The 22,921-nt window shown below is 41.0% G+C and overlaps 1 protein-coding gene across 4 annotated transcripts in view; it reads right to left on the minus strand.

Moving 5' to 3' along the window:
• LTBP1 (latent transforming growth factor beta binding protein 1) overlaps positions 1-22,921 on the minus strand; it is a 740,867-nt gene that overhangs the window by 390,050 nt on the left and 327,896 nt on the right. The window lies entirely within an intron of this gene.

Raw genomic sequence — 22,921 nt, forward strand, 5'->3', positions numbered from 1 at the left:
TGTCCTCGACTTGCATACTTTTCCTGTTTCTCTACTTATTAAGTCACTATTTGCAGCCCGACCCCTGGAAATGTTTTAAGCATGCAGCATGTCTAAAAACATATGTCTCAAATCTCCTGGCACTCGAAGCTGAAGTGATCAAATCCTGTGACGTAGCTGCGGGAGCCCACTGCTTTTTCACAACTCTAGGGCGTTATTTCTCCATATAAATTGATGCAACATATATTTTGCTTTACTGTGAACAGGGCCCATCTAAGAAAAAGTTAGGCAAGGTCACAGGGCTAAAGGGTTGCCTCTATTAAAATACTACCCTTGAGCTCTCTCACTGTTCCTATTTTCATACCATTTCAAGCAAGTATTTCTTTCACTCACATGGACCTCTCTTAAAAACCAAATGCTATAACCATCATGCTTGGTAAAGTAGAAGGTCAGCAAAAAAGAGGAAGACTCTCAACAAGATGGATTTACACAGTGTTCACAACAATGGGCTCAAGTACAACAGGGATTGTGACGATGTTGCAGGACCGGGCAGTGTTTCGTTCCATTGTACACAGGGTTGCTACGAGTCATAACCAACTCAATGGCACCTAACAACACAGTGGAGGCAGCATTGTGTAACACAATGGGTACTAGACTCAAAGTCAGTTTCCAGGTTCTACTCTTAGTTCAATCACGACTTCATGGATATGACTTTGGAAAAGTCATTTCACCTTTTCTCCAAAACATGAAAAAACTGAGCTCATGTTTTCTAGCCAGTTCTGATTTTCAATGTCTTATTTTTTTTTTTTTTTTTTTATATCAAGGGTTAGCAAACTACATACACCACAGAGCCAAAACCTTCCAAATCCGGCCCACTGCCTGTTTCTGTAAATAAAGTTTTATTGGAACACAGCCACACTCATTCATTTGTGTATTATCTATGGTTGCTTTTTGCATATAACAGCAGTCAAGAAGTTACAGCAGAGATTTTGCGGCCGGAAAAACTGAAAATATTTACTATCTGACCCTTTATAGACAAAGTTTGCCAACCCCTGTTCTAGCTAATGGTTTTGGATGAATGCACTGTCCTAAAGTCCTGAGGTTAATGAGCCCAAATAAGCAAGACTGAGAAGTTTCCTTTCAATACCATCATCTCTTTTTTAGGCATTACCCAAGGCCTTTATACCGACCTCACCCAGACCTGTCCCCTTCATAACCAGGTCCCAATCTAAATTCTCACCTCTTTGGCAAACTGCAATACTGAAACCCTGTTTTGACTTCTACATCTGTGATATGCCCCTAGCCTGGTCCTTCATCTTTCTAGGGGCCAAGCCAGGAAGCAAAGATGGTAGCGGAAGGAGAAGAGAGACAGTTCATTTTGGGGGATTTAAGGCTGGTAGAAAGCAGTGCCCTTCTTTTTGACCACTGTCCTACCAGTGGCCAAAGGGGAGACTGGTTCTGGGGTCTGCCTTTTCTCTATATGCCCTTCCACCAGAAAAGCTTCTCCTTTTTCATACCGCTTTGGTTTAACCCGACTAAAATTTCAGGGAACTATTCAAGATGTCTCCATAGACAATCAACAAAACAAATTATGGTCAAAATCTGATCTTGGGAACAAAGAACTTTAACCAATGAAGTCATTAGAATTTCAAGGTTTGAACAAGGCTCAAAGGCTTTCTGATTCAACAACCATCTCTTATCCTGTGCTTGAATTCCATGTACCAAGTAGCTATCTAGGCTAAATTTGAATACCTCTATTATTGTGTGCTGTCAAGTCCATTCCGACTCTGAGAGGCCCTGTAGGACAGGGCAGACCTGCCCCATAGGTTTCCAAAGCTGTGATCTTTATGGGAGCAGACTGACACGGTTTTCTCCTGCAGAGTGGCTGATGGGTTTGAACTGCCAATCTTTTGGCTACCAGCCAAGCACTTAGCCACTGTGCTACCATGGCTCCTTCTGACCACCTTTGGTGATGGGGAAAGGAGCCCTGATGGCGCAGTGGTTAAAGTGTTTGGCTGCTAACTAAAACGTCAGTGATTTGAACCCACCAGCCCTTCTGTAGTCAACAGATACGGCAGTCTGCTTCCATAAAGATTTACAGCCTTGGAAACCCTGTGGGGCAGTTCACTTCAGTCCTACAGGGTCACCATGAGTCGGAATCCACTCAATGGCAACAGGTTTTGTTTTGTGTGTGTGTGTGTGTGTGTGTGCGCGTGTGTTATTGTTTTAGTGATGGGGAACTAGCTATTCACTACAATCTAGCACATTCTAGTTACGGACAGTTCCTAGTAAGTTCTAGTCTTTCTTGAGCTAACATTTGTTCTCATAGTGACTTGCACCCATTAATCCTAATACAGCTGCACGTGGCCACACAACTAATACCTCTTCCTCATGATAGTCCTTCAACTACTTAAAGATAAACTGTCATGAAATCAAAGAAAGTCAAAGTTAGAAGAGACCTAAAGGCATCAGTTGGGTTGGCCCTTTCATTTCACAGACAGAGGAGATGATTTCTCCAGAGAAGGAAAAAAAGTCTCAATTCCTTCCATTGTTTCTCCAAGACTCTTTCTCCCTTGTCAGTGATTCTAATAATAGAGATCAGGACACCTTGGCTGAAGTGGGGAGATATCCCAGCGGCCTTCCAGCACCTTGAAAAGGGCATGCAATAGGAAGCTATGGGGCCAGTATGATTTGAATATCAACGAAATCGGAAACCCTGGTGGCGTAGTGGCTAAGTGCTATGGCTGCTAACCAAAGGGTCAGCAGTTCGAATCCGCCAGGCGCTCCTTGGAAACTCTATGAGGGCAGTTCTACTCTGTCCTATAGGGTCGCTATGAGTCGGAACCGACTCGACAGCACTGGGTTTTTGTTTGGGTAACTTTTTTTTTTTTTTTAATCAATGCTTTATGTCAAGGGTACCAATACTAATATCAGTTGCTACTGAATCAATGCCAACTCATGGAGACCCCTCGTGTTCAGAGTAGAATTATACTCCATAGGGTTTTCAATGGCTGATTTTTCACTAGATCACCAGGCCTTTCTTCCAAGGTGCTTCTGGGTGACTATCGTCCTTTCATTTACCAGCCAAACACGTTAATCATTTGCACCACCCAGGGACTCCTATATCAGAGGTAGCTAAATTCTTTCTTTAAAGGGCAGGCAAACTTTTTCTGTCAGGGCCAGATAGTAAGTATTTTAGGCTTGCGGGCCAAGAGGACTCCACTGCAACTATTCAACTATGCTCTTGCAGCAAGAAAGCAGCCACAGACAATACGTAAAAGAGTGGGCATGGCAGTGTTCCAATAAATTTTATTTACAGATACACAGTTTTTCTACCCCAGCTTTAAAGGCTTATGTGACATTTTAAATTTATCTGGGTGTCTACCTGAGAAGTACGAAAAACTACAATGGAATGCTGATTCTACAATCAGACAAAATTTACATTTTTTTTACAGTAGCCTCCCCCCCCCAATAGCTTATACTCTTAAGTTTTCAGACTATGTTAACACATATCTTGGGAATACTTGTGTATTTGTGTAAAGTCCAAGAAAAAAAGAGACAACATCTTCCCACTTCAAAAGAATGTAAGCTTATATTTTTTCTGGCTTTTGGTACAATAATGAAATTAGAAACGGTGTGCCAACTATTTTGTCCTCTCTGGCATTCACTTGTAGCACCTGCAGCTGCCATGCAGATGCTCGTACAGTCACCTAAATTATGTTCACTTAAGGAGAGCTGAAGCATCCAAAGAAAGCAAGCACTTATTACTCCCATTTTACCTCCTAGCTACAGTAGTCACTTCATAGGCACTTGAGATTCTCTGGGGCTATTGTTTTTAAAAACTTATAATATTTCGTTGCCAAAAAAAAAAAAATTGGCCTGGAATCACCTGGAATTTCAACAAGTAGAGACAGTTTCATATGATTTAATTTTGATTTTTACAACGTCCACATCTTTTTGGAATAAGAGAAATATTTTATTTCATATTTTCCCTTGTGTTTTACAAGCAATCTTCTATAAAGTAATCTAATGCTAAAACAAGACACTTGTATTCTCAGCAGTCCTCTTGTCTCTTCATGAAGCAATTATTTCTTCATTAAAATTAGCTTTAGTCTCCAATGTCAATCCTCCTGAAATGGATAATGAGAAAACTCACAACTGTTTTTGGCACTAGATTGTTATTCACAACTCTGATAGGACCTCCATAAACACTGGGTGAATTAGAAAACACACTCCCCCGCCTGCATACCCTTAAAATCCTTCCACACATGTATGGCAGGGTATAAAACGTTTGACTTTTAAAGTTCATGAAACTAAGGTCCACTGCTCTGAACTCCAAAGTCCTAATATGCAACAGGCTGAAGAGAATACCACTCATTGTTCAAGCGTTTAGTAGGAATTCAGCAACAGTGGACATGAACGTTCCTCCACAAGTGGGATCTGTAAAAGGCACCTTTCCTGAATAGGTGGAGCCCCTTGATGGTGCGAATAGTTAATACACTCAGCTGGTAATGGAAAGGTTGGAGGTTCGAGCCTATCCAGAGGCACCAGGAAAAATAAGGCCTACTTCAGCAAAATCAGCTGTGAAAACCCTATGGAACACGTCTCTACTCTGACACACATGGAGTCACCATGAACTGGAATTGATTCAATGGCAACTGGTTGGTTTTCCTTGAATAAGCTAATATTCAAGGACCTCTGGAGACTTACATGGAGTTGTTGATGTTGTTGTTGTTAGGTGCCATCAAGTCAGTTCCAACTCATAGTGACCCTAAGTACAACAGAATGAAACATTGCCCAGTCCCGCACCATCCTCACAATTATTTTTATACTTAAGCCTATTATTACAGCCACTGTGTCAACCCATCTCATTGAAGATCTTCCTCTTTTTCCCTGACCCTCTACTCTACCAAGGATGATGTCCTTCTCCAGGGACTGGTCCCTCCTGATAACATGTCCAAAGTATGTGAGACAAAGTCTCACCATCCTCATTTCTAATGAACATTCTGGCTGTACTTCTTCCCAGATTTATTTGTTCTTCTAGCAGTCCATGGTATATTCAATATTCTACACCAATATCATAATTCAAAAGCATCAATTCTTCTTCGGTCCTCCTTATTCACTGTCCAGTTTTCACATGCATATGAAGATGAATGAAAATACCATGGCTAGGGTCACGCTCACCTTAGTCCTTAAAGTGACATCTTTCCTTTTTAACACTTTTACATACAGTAGGTACCCAGTAAATGGAAAATAAATGAATGAACTTGAGCATGTCCTTGGGGGCAACAGTGGCTGTCAGACTCCATAGAAATGGGGAGCTCACAAGATGCTGGAGGTCATTCTAGTCTAAGGCCCTGCTTCACCAGGGAGGAAACTAAAACCCAGAAAGGTTATATGGCACGCTGACTGTCAAATCTTTGGTAGAACACCATCCCCACTAGCACCTCTGGCTGATTAAGAATTACAGATCTGAAAATTGATAGGCCAGTCAAGACCACAGGGAAACAGTGGCACAGCTTTCATGCTTGGTCCCTCTTGAGGAAAAAAAAAATGTAAATGTTAGATCTCTGTAGGTACATCCAGCCCCAGAAATCTTAAGCAAGCACTTTAAAGCTTTGGGTTTTAAAGGCTTTGGATAGAAACTTAAATTGCCTGGAGCCATATAGCACCTCCACTGGGCCTCCGTCAAGGCACTCAAGAGTCAACATCCTGTCTGGAGCTTCTGCCAGACCCTGTGCAAATTTATACCTCCAAGAAGAGGCACTGGCACACATTTTAAAACAAACCACAGATATTCAGAGTGAATGACAAATGGGGTGGAAGTGCAGTTGATACCTCCCCAAGATAAAAATGCTTTCACTTACGCTTCCCAATCATTAGTAATATAGAAAAATTCAAAATTGTGAAAATTATTCTTGACAAACGGACATCAGTCTAGAGAAGAGCACAGTTGCCATCTTTCAGTCATTAGACTAGGATGTGACCAAAAGCAAGGCAGCCAAAAAAATAAGTATAACGAGTTCAAGACTCCCATCAGATGCCATGAACAAATACAGCCCCTCAGCACTCATCCAGGATACTATGACAGCACATTCGCAGGTATCCAACTTAAACAACAGGGACCATCTAGCAAAGGCGAGATCCTCCCTCTGAGAAGGAGAGGCAACCTCTCTGTGCTTAAAACCCATCACTCTCCCCATTAACTGAAGCCTGTTAAAGAGCCCGCAGGGCTGAGTCAATGCACAGGTCACTTGTATTCTCTTCTGGGTATGAGGGAAACAGAGCTAATTGCTCATTATCCCACTTGGGACCCATGCTTGCCCAAAGACCAAGAATTCTTTGAAGGACAAATCATCAAAGTATTAAATAATGCTTAAAATAACATGACTTTATTGTTCAGCTCTCTAGGCTTGCTGAACTTCTCCTAGACTATTAAAAATAATGCCCATAGATTGCTCTGTGTTCCTCGAGAAAGGTGCTATATAAATAGAAATTCGTATCAAATCTATCACTTCACCAGGTTTCCAGTCCTAGGAAACCCTCTAAGAGGGAAATTCAGCTCAACTCTCCAGTTGTAATGTCAGGCAGGACCTCCTCACGTAAGAATCCTGAGTAACATTCCAGCTCTCTGAGTTTTTCAGGTAGGACTATGGAGATAAAGAGGTGGAAAGACAGTTGCTAGACAGGTGATATAAATCCAAGTGAAGAACATCTGAGCTTTCTCCCCCTTTGCAATCTCTCTTAATAAATGTGCACTGAAATAAACTGTATGCCAGGTACTCATCTCTTTCTCACACACACACATAAACGATTTCCTTCTATTTATACATATTTAAGGACACTGGCTCACAGAAAGTCAAAGAAAGAGAATATATATCAACGTGTTTAAGACAAGAATAAATTTCTGGATATATCCTAGATTTCTTATAATTTATTTATTCACTCATCAAAAAGCAGGTTTCTCAAACGGTAGACCTGACCTTTTGCCATCCAGTCAATTCTGACTCACAGAGGCCCTACAGAACAGAGTAGAACTGCCCATAGGGTTTCCAAGGAGCACCTAGGGGATTCGAAATTGCAGACCTTTGGGTTAGAAGCCATAGCTCTTAACCAGTACACCACCAGGGTTTCCTTCTCAAACAATAGTTTAGCTTAATTAGTAAAGAATGTCTGCCTTCAGCAATTTGCTCTTTTAAAGAGCTATCTATATGGAATCAAATTGACAACAGAAACCAGAAAGGTTAGGTAGGAAGCTTAGGGGGCAGTGAGTTCACATTAACGGGAAAGGAAAAACTCAGAAAAGGAGGGTGAGATGGTTGCATAACTCAAAGAATGTAATCAAAGTCACGAATAGCACGTGCAGAAACTGTTGAACTGTGTTTTGCGGTGTACATCTTCAACAAAAAAGCTATTTTTTAAAAAGTGAGCTTCAAATGTTCACCAGGTTTGAAATGTTTAAAAATGTAAATACAGTCCCAGAAATATCCACTTCAGCAAAAATGCAGCAGCTACGTAGTCTTATACTCTCAATGAGACCTCACTTATTGTTTCACTGAGAAAATAGAAGCTATAAGACACACACCTGAAGTAGAAAAAATACATTTTCTTTAGTGTTTCAGTATGAAAATAAGTGAATATATTTTCTTGCTCAGCTGTATAACCCGTGATTAAATCTCTACTCTTTGAAAATGTCAATTACTTGCTCTTGAATCTGTCTCACGATGGTTCTTTGTAGAAAAACAAGGTAACCGAGATTTTTGTTGCTGATTAAACCAGGGGACAAGGCAATGAACAATACCATCAGGACCTGAGATAACTGAGCAAAATTCGGATCCATCTTGTGACCGAAACCAGGATGGTGATAAGAGACCTGCTAGACGTCAACAATAGGTCACTTCGTCATTACGTCCACCTCAAAGAAGAATTAACGTTCCTGGAAATCTCTAAACCCTGACCCTCTCCCTATAAAACCCTTCAGTTAGCCCCTTTAGGGCAGACAGAATTTGGGGAACCCTCTGTCTCTTGAACACGGTGTTCAGTAAAGCCCGTTTGCTGCTTACCTCCTCCTGTCTCAGTATTGGCTTCGTGGTAGGTGGCTCCAATCTGTGATTTATGGTAACACATCTACCTATTTACCCATATCTATAGATGTCCTGCATTCTTCCTGACGAAGGATGTGCACCTATCTAAGGCCAGTCCTTCACTGATCATGGGATCCCTTCCTCTCTTGCCCATTCAAAGACATCCTCTCTACCATTCCCATTAGGAAACACATACATGCTGCACTCTCTCATCTTTAAAGACTCCTCTCCTACCGTTACCCTCAGCATTGTGCCTATTTCGTCCTAGTGCAGATAATGCCCTATTTCTCTGCTCTCCTTACAACAATGTATGATGTCCTTGATGTCATTCCACAACTCATCTGGTCTTCGGTCATTAGTGTTCAATGCATCGAATTTATTCTTCAGATGGTCTCTAAATTCAGGTGGAATTTACTCAAGGTTGTATTTTGGCTCTCGGGGACTTGCTCAGTTTCAATATGAACTTGCATATGAGCAACTGATGGTCTGTCCCACAGTTGGCCCCTGGCCTTATTCTGACTGATGATATGGAGCTTTTCCATCATCTCTTTCCACAGATGTAGTCAATTTGATTCCTGTGTGTTCCATCTGGCAAGGTCCCATGTGTACAGTCACTGTTTAGGTTGGTGAAAAAAGGTATTTGCAATGTTGGTCTTGCAAAATTCTATCATTCCACCTCCAGCATTGTCTCTATCACCAAGGCCATATTTTCTAACAACCAATCCTTCTTCTTTGTTTCCAACTTTCCCATTCCAATCACCAGTAATTAACAATGCATCCTGATTGCATGTTCGATCAGTTTCAGATTGCAGAAGCTGATAAAAATCTTCATTTTCCTCATCTTTGGCCTTAGTGGTTGGTGCATAAATTTCAGAATGGATTACACCTCAACATAAAGAAAACAAAAGTCTTCACAACTGGAACAATAAGCAACATCACGATAAATGGAGAAAAGACTGAAGTTGTCGAGGATATCATTTTATTTGAATCCACAATCAACAGCTATGGAAGCAGCAGTTAAGAAATCAAAAGATGCACTGCACTGGGCAAATCTGCTGCAAAGGACCTCTTTAAAGTGTTGGAAAGCAAAGATGTCACCTTAAAGACTAAGAGGTGCGCTTGACCCAAGCCATGGTATTTTCAATCATGTCATATGCATGTGAGAGCTGGACAATGAATGAGACTGAAGAATTTATGCCTTGGAATTGTGGTGTTGGTGAAGAATATTGAATATACCATGGATTGACAAAATAACGAAGAAATCTGTCTTGGAAGAAGTACAACCAGAATGATCCTTAGAAGCAAGGATAGCAAGACTGCGTCTTACATACTTTGGACATGTCGTCAGAAGGGATCAGTCTGTGGAGAAGGACATCATGCTTGGGAAAGTACAGGGTCAGTGGAAAAGAGGAAGACCCTCAATGATAGGGACTGACACACTGCCTACAACAATGAGCTCAAGCATAACAATGATTGTAAGGCTGGCGCAGGACTGGGCAGTGTTTCGTTCTGTTGTACACAGGGTCACTATGAGTTGAAACCAACTTGATGGCACCTAACAACAACAACCTTACAGCGAAAGTTCTCAGAAGGGCTGTCCATACTGTATCTCCACTGCCTCTCCACTCATTCTCTCTCTCCTGGTCCTGCTCCAATCAGACTTTTTCTGCCTCCATGCTACCAAATCCAATGGCAATTTCCCTGGCTCTTCCTCTCTCAAACTTTCAGCACATTCGACACAGTAGAGCACTCTCTGCTTGGTGACACACTTTCTTCACTTGGCTTCCAGGTCACCCCACTCTTTCTTGTGGTTCTCATCTACTTCCCTGGCCACTCCTTCTCATGGCCTGATCCAGGAGAGGGCCCAGAGCTCAGTCTTTGTGGCCTTCCTTCTCTGTCTACACTGACTTCCTGGATGAGCTCATCCTGTCTCACGGATTTAAACAGCATCTACAGACTTCTGTATAGTAAACTTTAACTCTAGCCTGGACTACTACCTTGTCTATGTAAGTGGTGTGTGTGTGTGTGTGTGTGTGTGTGTACACAGGTATGCATTCAACTACTTTGGACAGTTTGCTAAGTAGATGTCTAATGATTAATGGGTATCTCAAACAAAACATTTAGAAAATTAAGCTTTGATTCCTCCCTGTACCCTAATCCAAACCTGTCCATCTCCAAGTCCCCCACCCATCTAACAACAGCAAATCCTGTTAGCTCTTTTTCCAGAAGGTGATAACTTCTCACCACCTCCATTGCAAACACCCTGACGTAATCCACCATCCTCTTTTGTCTTCATTATTTAAAACTCCTCCTAAATGGACTCCCTGCTGCCATCCTGGCCCTCCTCCAAGCCACTCTCCAGAAAGCACTCAGTGTATCCTTGTTTCATGTGTATCGGTCAGACAATAGTGCTCCTCCTTTAGTGGCTTCCCAGTTCAGTTAGAATATAAGCCAAAGGCCTCCACAAACGGGCACTTGTGATCTCCCTGACCTCATCTCCTGCTCTTCTCCCTGGCCCACTCACTCTGGCTTCCTTGTTATTCCTTAAATATTGGGCACTCTCCTGTCTCATGGTGAAGAATACTGAATATACCATAGGCTGCCAAAAGAACCAACAAATATGTCTTAGAAGAAGTACAGCCAGAATGCTCTTTAGAAGTGAGGATGGTGAGACTTAGTCGCACCTACTTTGGTTATGTTAACAAGATGTCCTGGAGAAGGACATTAAACTTGGTAAACTAGAGGGGGTCAGCAAAAAAGAGGAAGATGCTCAATGAGAATGACTGACACAGTGGCTGCAACAATGGACTCAAAAATAGCTACGCTTGTGAGGACGGCACAGGGCCAGGCAATGTTTCTTCCTGTTGTACATGGAGTTGCTATGAATTGGAGACAATTTGATGGCACCTAACAACAGTTCTTGCCTCAGGCCTTTGTGCTTGCTGTTCAGTCTACCTAAAATGCTCTTCCTCTAGATACACACAGCTTCTTCTCTCACTAATTCTAAGCCCTCTCTGGAAAGTCACATTATCAGAGAGGCTCCTCATGACTTCCTTACTTAAAATTTCAACATTCTCACATCTTGTGTCCTCTGTATCCTGCTTTATTTTTCCTATTTAGTGTAAATAAATTGTTTGTATTTCCTTGCTTGATTATCATCATGAGAATGTAAAGTCTATGACGGCAGGTATGTGTCTGTTCACTGCTATACTCAAACAAACAAAAAAACCAAACCCATTTCCGTAAAGTCAATTCTGACTAATGGTAATGCCATCTGTTGCATAGTAGAACTATGCTCCATGAAGTTTTCTTGGCTGCAATTTTTATGGAAGATCACCAGGCCTTTCTTCCGTGGTGTTACCAGGTAGGTTCAAGCCACCAACTTTTAGTTGAGTAGTCAGTGCACCCCATTTGGTCCACCAGGGCCTTCTATACCCAGTGTGAATCTCATAGTAAAAAAAAAATTTTAAGCGTTCAAGAAGTAACCGCTGAATGAATGAATAAATAGACTTCACTAAGAGAGAACTAACAACAAAAATATATTACTCTATGGAATAATTCTAAGTAGTTCTTAAGAATAAACTTATGAAAACCTTCAACATCAAAACTTATTTATTAGGTATCGCATTTATCAGAGCAAAATACTTTAATTAAAAAAGTTTCAGATCAAGGTAAAACACAACCCTGCAAGCTCTACCAAAAACATTTTCCCCCAAACCATTAAAACATAACAAAAAATGGCCAATAATATTTTTTTTAAAGTTAATTATTTTTAATTAAACATGCCAAGGAAAATAACTGAATAAGCAATAGGAAATAGCATTTTCTCAGGTACTTTTTCAAGAAAGAATCAGAGACAAATATTTGCTCCCAAAACTTCACAAGATATTATGCAAAAATCAGACTGACACATGACAAAAACTTCCTCTAACGTTATAGACAAAATCTACGATCCTGTGTAGGTGTCTACTTCTAACATATTTCTGCTTTACTAAGCAGCCATTATCTTTGTTAGGCAAAAAAAAAAAAAACAATTATCTAACATCTCACTACCCAGATACTACAACTCTAATTTGAATTTCCTCTAAGCTACACCAGACTAGGTGAGGGACTAGCCACAAGTCCAGCAATAAAGATGGTAGATTTCATCTCAGATCTCGTCTTTTTTCAGGAGTCAGGTCTAATTTCCTATTTCACTCATTTAATCTTTATTTTACTTCGGTTCAAAATTTAAGAACAGGGACGCAGGGCCAAGATGGCGGAGTAGTCAGACACTTCCAGTGGTCCCTCTTACAACAAGGACCAAAAAAAACAAGTGCATCAATTATACATGACAATCTAGGAGCCCTGACTATCAAAGGCAAAGTTGAGGCATCAGACTGAATGGCAGGGGGCGGGAGAGATGGTTCAGAAGTAGTGAGGAGTTACCAGATCTGACCCAGCAGGAACCGGCACCCCGCAGGCCAGATTGGCTAAAGCGCACAGTAAGGCTAGCAGTGGCATTTGGGAGGCATTTTCCACGTCAGGAGAGACGGAAAGGTGGAGAGGCTGCTCAACCCTCCAAAACCAGCAAGAAGCAACACTCAATCAGCAAAAGATTAGTACATACATCTAACCTACCACTCAGATCAAAAAACATCCCACTTGGGAAGAAAATCTGTCCCTGCTGCCTCCCCGCTCTGCACAGGGTCCTGGGCTGGCTCCTGTCATTGCTGATTGCTACTTCCCCTGGGCCAGAAGTACAGTCCTTCATGCACCCTGAGCCATTCTCCTGACCAGCGAGAGGAAACAAATTAACAAACAGGAAAAAAAAATAATCTGCCAGCTCCCCTAAACCAGGAACTCAGGGCAGGTATAGCTCCTTTGCCTAGATACAGGCAAAAGGGGTCTGTGGACTTTGAATGCCTTTCACCCCTGCACAGACTTGTGTGGGCTCATTTCAACAGTGTAGGCCCTCATTAGTACAGTACAACAGGGTATATACCTGAAGACTAACTTCGCTGTATCAGCTATACGGTGGAGTGACAGGTTTGTGACATTTGATACCACTCTGCCTATTACGCAGGGTCCTCACCTACCCATATCAGGAGCCTGAAGACTGGTGGTTCCACCCACGCCACCTAGCCACCTGCAACAGGGGTCCAAGAATAAGTGGTGCCTCCTAGTCATTACAGCCAACAGCACTGGGTGCTCATAGTCCAGCTGCAAAACCTCCCAACCTACACACTCTAGGGAACAGGGAAATGCTTTCCTCACAGACACTCAGGGGCAGCCATCAGTCCCCTGACTTGCTCAGCACATGACCCCCCACTGCAGCCAGACAGCTGTGCCTACTACAGTCATCCTTGTCCATCTAGGATGGTAGGTAAGAGCCTAACCACACACTTGGTGACCAACTATCTGGACACCTGAGCTGAATCCATACATTAAAAGTAAATGGACTTCTGGGCTCACATACCTAGTAAAAAACCTAGCCACCTGGTAACAGGATGTTAGAGCTTCAAATGCACCAATAATTAAACTAGCTCACACGAGCAGCTTATTTGGACATATCAAAACAAGAAGCTAGGACACAGTACCCAAACATAAAATAAATAAACATAATAATTTATTGATGGCTCAGAGACAACAAAACTCAATATCAAATCACACAGAGGCAAACCATGATGGTTTCAGCAAGCACACAAGACAAAGAATCAAGAAAACTTCCAGAGGGAGAAAATGTCCTGGAATTACTGGAGGTAGAATACAAAAGATTAATACGCAGAACCCTTCAAGAGATCAGGAAGGAGATAGGTAAAATGCAGAACAAGCCAAGGAACACAAAGACAAAGCAGTACAGAACTTAAGAAGATTACAGACACACACAATGACAAATTCAACAGGCTGCGAGAAACCATAGAGAGACAGCAAACACAAATCCAAAAGACTAACGATAAAATTTCAGAATTAGACAATTCAATAGAAACAGAATGGCAATGGAAGTTGGAATTGGTGAGACTGAGGATAAAGCAATTGACACCAATTTATGTGAGGAAAAATCAGATAAAAGAATTCTAAAAAATGAAGATATCCTCAGAATTATGTCAGACTCTATCAAAGGAATACCCTACAAGGGATTGGAGTACCAGAACAGGGGGATAACAGAAAATACAGAAAGAATTGTCAAAGATATTTTGGCAGAAAACTTCCCTGATACCGTGAAAGATGAAAATATAGATACTCATCCAACCCTGCACCAGGTAGATCCCAAAAGAAGGCCACCAAGACATATTATAATCAAACTTGCCAATACCAAAGACAAAGAGAGAATTTTAAGAGTGGCTAGGGATAAAGGAGAGTCAATAAGACTAAGCTCATACTACTCAGCACAAACCATGCAGGCAAGAAGACAATGGGATGGATGACATATATAAAGCCTTGAAGGAAAAAAACCTGCCACCCAAGAGTTATATATCCAGCAAAACTGTCTCTCAAATATGATGACAAAATTATGGCATTTCTAGATAAACAGAATTTTAAGGAATTTACAAAAACTAAACCAAAAGTATGAGAAATATTCCGGTTAGAAAATCAATAACATCAGATAACGACCCAAGACTAGAACACAGGACAGAGCAACCAGATATCAACCCAGATAGGGAAGTCACAAGAATAAATCAAAGCTAAAACACTGAAAACAGGGAAACAGAGACATCAATATGCAGAAGATGACAACAATAAAACAAAAAAGAGGGACTAAAAATGTAGTCATAGATCTTTCATATGGACAGGAAGTCAAGGTGATATAAAGAAATAAAAGATTGGTTTAAACTTAGAAAAATATGAATAAATATTAAGGTAACCACAAAGGGAACTAACAATCCTACACATCAAAATAAAAATCAAGAAAAACAAAAAGATTCAGCAAATACAAAATCAGCAACAATGAAAAAGATGAAAAGAAAATACATAAAGAAAAATGACTCAGCATAGAAAATTAAGTGGAACAAAAAGAATCTGTCAACAACACACAAAAAAAAGACATCAAAATGACAGCACTAACTCATACATATTACGCTGAATGTAAACGGACTAAATGTGCCAATAAAGAGATAGAGAGCATCAGAATGGATAAAAAAACATGACCCATCTATATGCTGCCTACAAGAGACACACCTTAGACTTAGCACAAACAAACTAAAACTCAAAGGATGGAAAAAAAATATATCAAGCTAACAACAATCATAAAAGAGCATGAGTGGCAAAATTAATCTCTGACAAAATAGATTTTTAAAGTAAAATCCACCTCAAAGGATAAGAAAGGACATTATATAATGATTAAAGGGTCAAACACCAGGAGGACATAACCATAATAAATATTTAGGTACCCAACGACAGGGCTCCAAAATACCCAAAAACAAACTCGAACAGCATTGAAAAGAGAGATAGCTCCACAATAATAGTAGGAGACTTCAACACACCACTTTCAGTGAAGGACAGATAATCCAGAAAGAAGCTCAATAAAGACACAGAAGATCTAAATGCTACAATCAACCAACTTGACCTCATAGACATATACAGAACACTCCACCCAAGAGCAGCCGAGTATACTTTCTCTTCCAATGCACATGGAACATTTGCCAGAAGAGACCACATAAGGCAAGCCTTAACAGAATCTAAAACATCGAAATATTACAAAGCATCCTTTCTGACCACAGAGCTATAAAATCATTATCAGAAAAAGCAAGGAAAAAAATCAAACACATGGAAACTACACAACACCTTGTTCAAAAACTAGTGGGTTAAAGAAGAAATTAAGGCTGGAATAAAGATATTCACAGAATCAAGTGAGAATGAAAACATATCCTACCAGAACCTCTGGGACACAGCAGAAGCAGTGCTCAGAGGTCAATTTATAACAATAAATACACACATCCAAAAAGAAGGGCCAAAATCAAAACATAAATTCTACAACTCAAACAAATACAAAGAGAGCAGCAAAAGAAGTCCTCAGGCACCAGAAGAAAGCAAATAATAAAAATTAGAGCAGAATTAAACAAAATAGAAATAGAAAAAACAATTGAAAGAATTAACAATTGAATCAACAGAATCGATAAACCATTGGCCAAACTGACAAAAGAAAAACAGGAGAGGAAGCGAATAACCCAAATAAGAAATGAGATGGGCAATATCACAACAGACCCAACTGAAATTAAAAAAACACAACCAAATATTATGAAAAATTGTACTCTAACAAATTTGAAAACCTACAGAAAATGAACAAATTTCTAGAAATACACTACCTACCTAAACTAACACGAACAGAGGTAGAACAACTAAATAAACCTATAACAAAGGAAGAGATTGAAAAGATTATTTAAAAACTCCCAACACAAAAAAGTCCAGGCCCTGACAGTTTCACTGGAGAATGCTACCAAACTTTCAGAGAAGAGGTAACACCACTACTACTAAAGGAGGGAGAGGGAATTCACTAACTAGATAGGAGACAAGAATTATCTTAGGTGAAGAGAAGCACGACACACAATACAGGGGAGGGGAAGTCAGCACAACTGGACTATACCAAAAGCTAAGAAGTTTCCTGAATACAACCAAACACTTTGAGGGACAGATTAGCAGGGGCGGGGGTGTGGACACCATGGTTTCAAGGGACTTCTAGGTCAATTGGCATAAAAAAGTGTATTAAGAAAATGTTCTGCATCCCACTTTGGTGAGTGGCGTCTGGGGTCTTAAAAGTTAGCAAGCGATCATCTAAGATTCATCAATTGGTCCCAACCCACCGGGGGCAAAGGAGAATGAAGAACACCAAAGACACAAGGACAATATGAGCCCAAGAGACAGAAAGGGTTACATAAACCAGAGACTCCATCAGCCTGAGACCAGAAGAACTAGATGGTGCCCAGCTACCACCAATGGCGGCCCTGACAGGGAACAAAACAGAGAGTCCCTGATGGAGCTGGAGAAAAGTGGGGTGCAGAACTCAAATTCTAGTAAAAAGACCAGACTTAATGGTCTGTCTGTGACTGGAGGGACCTTGGAAGACATTGTCCCCCTGAATCTCGTTAGCCCAGAATTGAAACCATTCCTGCAGCCAACTCTTCAGACAAAGATTAGCCAAACCCACTGCCGTCGCGTCGATTCTGACTCATAGCGACCCTATAGGACAGAGCAGAACTGCCCTGCAGAGTTTCCACGGAGCACCTGGTGGATCTGAACTGCTGACCTCTTGGTTAGCAGCTGTAGCACTTAACCACTACACCACCAGGGTCTCCTCGTCACCAGGGTTTCCTGAGACAAAGATTAGACTGGATATATAGGGTCGGAATCGACTTGACGGCAGTGGGTTTGGTTGGTGGTTTATAAGACATAAAATGATATTCATGAAAAAAGTGTATACATGAGACTAAATGGGCAGCTTCTGTCCGGATATGAGATGAGAAGGCAAGAAGTGAAAGGCACTGGTTGAATGGACATGGGAAATCCAGTGTAGAAAGGAGGAGTGTGCTGTCATATTATAGTGAGAGCAACTAGGGTCACATAACAATGTGCATATAAATTTTTGTATGAGAAACTTGAACTGTAAACCTTCACTTAAAACACAATAATAATAATAAAAAAAAAATTTTAAGGATGATTTTCATCACCCTCATATATGTTCTTACCCTCAATTCTGCTCTGCCAGCCAGACTCCTCCACTACCCCTCCCCCTCAGGACACTAAAATGCACACCTCGATATTTTGGGATTGTTTTAATCTTTCCTTTATTCTCTCTGGAGTTTTTCCCCATTGAATACCAAGCATAAGTTATCTTTTCTAAAAATATAAGGTCTTATTTTTACCCCTGGAATGAAAACAATATTTTTGAAGGTATAATATATTTTATAGCCAAGAGACTAATTTTTTCGCCCAACAAGTCACCCAGGAGGATCTGACCAGAGTTTGAGGAAAAAACAACAGTTGATAATAAAAGTGGAGAACTAACAAAGCAAACCAATGACTCCATATTTTAATTTTATGACCTTCTTTTATAAAATATTTTTCTTTAACATCACAGAGTCAACTGTCCAGACATACTTCTTCAGTTTACAGATGAGGAACTAATGTCCAGGAAGTTTCAGGGCAAGCTCTGGACTGTGGTCCAGGGAAAACAATAGGGCACAGCCTCACTCCCTGGTGTTCCTGTAACTGCAGTGGGCTGTCCTGTGGTATTTCCTTCAACATGACTTTAAAAACTCACCTTTCTAAAACTTACCTGTAAATCTCTTTTATTTGCCTAACCCTGAATACCAGAGAACTGACTGGTATCCCAGTCAAACACAGTGGTATTTGAAATGCTGTGACGAAAGAGTTCAAGAAACATATCCTCCATGTTCATAACAAGGAAAAGATGGGAGAAAGGGAGGGAAGGGACTCAACCTGCCCATTTTCTCAACTCTCCATGGAGAATATAATCCACAGCCTGGATCCAGAATTTTGACAACCATCGGAGCCATACTTGGGAAGGTTATATGTGTTTGCCAAGGGATGATAATGATGACGATGATGATGATGATTTTGCACTATGGTTCAAAATGTTACACTTTTGAAGCATCTGTCTCCCAAAGGAAAAATGCCATTTTAAAGACACATTTTTCATATCTGAAAAATTCCTATAAATTCCTCAAAGATGGTGTACCTATCTTTGCAACAGCACTTCTCTGCATGGCCTAGGGGGTGGGGATGAAGGAGGCTTCCATGCATTTGACAAGATGATTCACTGTTGCTCCCCAAAGCAGGAGAATCAGGAGCAGAGCAGCAAACACTTACCTGTCATAACAGATCTCTAATACTCACACGATCTGGCTAGTGTGCGTGGGCCCCTTATAGAAACAAAGGGTGAGAGATGTTTCACATGACTCAGGATTTCTAGTTCCCTAATTTGGGAAGAGAATTAGGTTTTACTTATCGTTTTTATTGTGTTGTTTTTCAATGAGGAAGTAAATAGAGGCATTTGCCATTGGTATACCACTCATCATTGCCATAAATAGCATATGTCTATTTCTATGTGGAGATCAAGTCTCACTAAAAGGATAGCTATCTACTGGGCTGTTTTCCAAAGTAAAGATTTCATGATTTATTCACAAGCTTGATAAAGTGGACGTCATTTCCCATGAAGGCCTCAGATTACTTCAACTCTCCACTCTGAGAACTCAGATTCTTTATAACTAATATAAGGAGCCCTGGTAGTGCAACAGTTAGGCACTCAGCTGCTAACTGAAAGGCTGGCAGTTCAAACCCACCCAGTGGCTCCATGGGAGAAAGGCCTGACAATCTGCTCCCCTAAAGACTACAGCCTAAAAAACCCTATGGTTTTACTCTGTCTACAGGGGCTGTATGAGTTAGAATCAACTCAATGGCACACACAACAACATAACCAATATAATTGTTACAATGAGTATTTATGAAAAAATCAAACTTCTTAAAAGGAAATTAAGACCCTTTCCCCACTTAGACCCAACCTAGCCACATCTTCTGCCCCATCCCCATGTAGAGCCAAGGTATTAAAAAAAAGGTATTAGCTGGGCCAAATCCCAGCAGTTCTCGCTCACATTCCTGTTTCCTCACAAGCAGCTTCCTCCCCACTCCTCTTGTCCACATTTCATCATTTTGACTCAACTATAGTATCCCCTCCTCCATGAGCACATCCCTTCATTTCCTCTTGGCTTGTTGCGCATGCTTCTACATACGTACATTTCTCTACTTTTTCCACCTTCCTTTGGCCTCGATCAAGTTGAAGAAAAATTTGTATTCTGATCCTCCTTTTCTACCTATAACGAATGTTGAACTTGGTGATTCTCCCTCTCTGGCAAAGAGTAAGTGTTGAGGACGTTGTAACATGGGACCAGGACACGGGGGAAGGAAATAAAAAGGAATGAATCAAAGCTGGTATGGATGAAGGCCCTGTAAGGGCATAGTAGTGGTTTTTACTCGAACAACTGGAAGTCACAGAGCTTTAAGGGAGGTGAATGCCCTTAGGTTTTTATTACCTTCACAAAAGCACCAGCTGCGGTGCAGTCTACTCTGACTGACAGCTACCCATATGTTTCAAAGTAGAACTGTGCTCCATAGGGTTTTCAATGGCTGATTTTTCAGAAGCAGATCACCTGGTCTTTCTTCTGAGGTACCTTTGGGTAGACTCGGACCTCCAACCTTTCAGTTAGCAGCTGAATGAATTAACTGTTTTCACCACCCAGGGACTCCACCTTCATGAAAGTAGCTTGGAAATTTCTCTTCCGTACCAAAGGCAGACACAAGGAAAGAAATGACATATTGTACTTTACAAAACTTAGATTCTGCTTAAAAGGAAAAAAAAAGTGAAAAGTCAGGGCAGAAAAGGAGGGCAAAACCTACTGGGCCCTTCACAGGCATTCTGAGTCACTAGAGCTGCCACGTTATCAAGGTAGATACCTTGATGTGTGTGTCTGAGGGAGCACGAATTCTTAACACAGGCAATGAAAATCAAGAGCAAATAAAAATAAAGTTATAATCTGCCTGCATTTTATTTCAAAAACACTAAAGAAGTGAGAGATATGAACATCTTTGCAAATGCCAAAACAATCCTCAGGTTTGATGGAGGGAATCAATTGAAAGAAAAATCTCTTGAAGCAATTTGTTATACAGAGTACTGACATTTTTAAATCTCTAAAGTAATTTAGAATTATGGAATCAGGAAATCCAAGCTTGCAGAATTCTGATTCTGTCATTTACTGCATTTTTCTTTCAATACTAACTTCTCTCTGGCTCCGTTTTTAAATTAATCCATCAAATGGCCCCAACTACTCCCCCCGAGAGATTACTGCCAAATTCAATAGGTATCCTCATTAGGAAAAATTTCACCCTAAATTTCCTTTTTCTCAAAGTTATGGTATTATAACTAGCTATGTTCCAGTATCAATGTGATAAATAAAATTTAAAAATGATTAGTTGCCAATAAAAAATGCATTTGTGATGTGCACTGCGCATTGTTGCTTGCTCATTCTTTTTAGGTTACTCTTCTTCAACTTCCGCTTTTCCCTTTGAGTCTCATCAAGATAGTGTTGCTCCTATTGAACACTGTGATGATTTTAAAATGTTGACAAATTCTTTGATACTTCTCTCTTCAGCAAGAGAAGCCTAATTCCCTTGTTCTTGAGAGCAGGCTGGTCTTAGTGACTCATGTCTAAAGACAGAATAAAATGGAAGGGACAGCGGGCAATTTTGGAAACTATGTCATGAAAGGCAGTGTGGTTTCTGTCTTGGTCTCTCTGTCTGCCTGTCTCTCTCTCGGATCCCTTTCTCTGGGGAAGCCATATCCCACACTGTGGGGACACTCAAGAACCCTGTGGAGAGGTCCCTGTGATAAGGAATTGAAGCCTCCTGCCAACAACCATGTGAGTGAGCCATCTTGGAAGTAGATCCTCCAGCCCAGCCTAGCTTTCAGGTAACTGCAGCCCCTGCTGATACTCAGTCAGCAATTTCAGGAAAGACCTAGAGCCAGAACCAACGAGTCAAGATACTTGCAATTCCTGACACATAGAAACTGATAAGAAAATAAACGTTGCTTTAAACCAGTAAGGTTTGGACTAATTTGTTATGCACCAATAACCAATATAAACACACACACACACACACACACGTTTTCTTCTCTGGTTTTCTTTGTGCCTAGATTCTGAGAACAGAGAAGTGGAATTTTTTGACCTTTCTAAATGCACAGAACACTGTCTGCATGATTGATGGACTCAAGAAACATGTACTGAATGTCTGTAAGCTACAGAGCTCAAAGACACACCACAATCATGTAAGGTACACTCATACCCATCTCACAGATGAGAAAACTGCAGAGCTATTCATCAGAAGCTTGACCAAGGTTATATTGTTAGGAAATGAAACTGGCATTTTAATGCAAGCCTTGTTGTTTCCTCAATTTCCCAAGTGCCTCTCCCTACATTTTTAAAGAGCATTGCTATGCAAATTATGACACTAAGCACTTGGGAAGGTTAGGACAAAGGAGGGAAACAAACATAGATATAAAAAAAAAAAAAGGAAACAAACCCATAGCCACTGAGTTAAGACTCTAAGCAACCCTATGGGACAGAGCAGAACTGCCCCACAGGGCTTCCAAGGAGTGCCTGGTGGACTCGAACTGCCAGTCTTTTGGTTAGCAGCCGTAGCACTTAACCAGTACGCCACCAGGGTTTCCAAACATAGATTACCCATCCAGTGCCGTCGAGTCAATTCCGACTCATAGCGACCCTATAGGACAGAGTAGAACTGCCCCATAGAGTTTCCAAGGAGTGCCTGGTGGATTCGAACTGCCAACCCTTTGGTTAGCAGCCATAGCACGTAACCACTACGCCCCCAGGGTTTCCAAACATAGATTAGTACCTACTATATGCTTGGCAAAAACCCTGGTGGTGTAGTGGTTAAGGGCTGAGGCTGCTAACCAAAAGGTCGGCAGTTTGAATCCACTAGGCGCTCCCTGGAAACCCTATGGGGCAGTTCTACTCCGTACTATAGGGTCACCATGAGTTGGAATGGACTCGATGGCAACAGGTTTGGTTTGGTTTTCTGGTATGCTCAGCAATATGCTAGATCCCTTATATCCTTCATCTCACTTCATTCTCTCATCAATCCCATGGAATAAGTGTTTAGATTTTTACTTTGTAGAAAAAGAAACTGATATTGAGAGGTTCAGAGGGATCGTATAAAGTAAAACAACCCACAGGCTCCACCCCACCAGGATCTTGCAATCTAGAGTAGAAAAAAGACGCACACGTACAATACCACCTACCACCCACCTCGCAAAATTGTGGCAAGGGCCATATGAAATCATTTGTGCA

The sequence above is a fragment of the Elephas maximus genome, chromosome 26 (genome assembly GCF_024166365.1).
Source record: "Elephas maximus indicus isolate mEleMax1 chromosome 26, mEleMax1 primary haplotype, whole genome shotgun sequence".
In the NCBI taxonomy this organism is placed as follows: Eukaryota; Metazoa; Chordata; class Mammalia; order Proboscidea; family Elephantidae; genus Elephas; species Elephas maximus.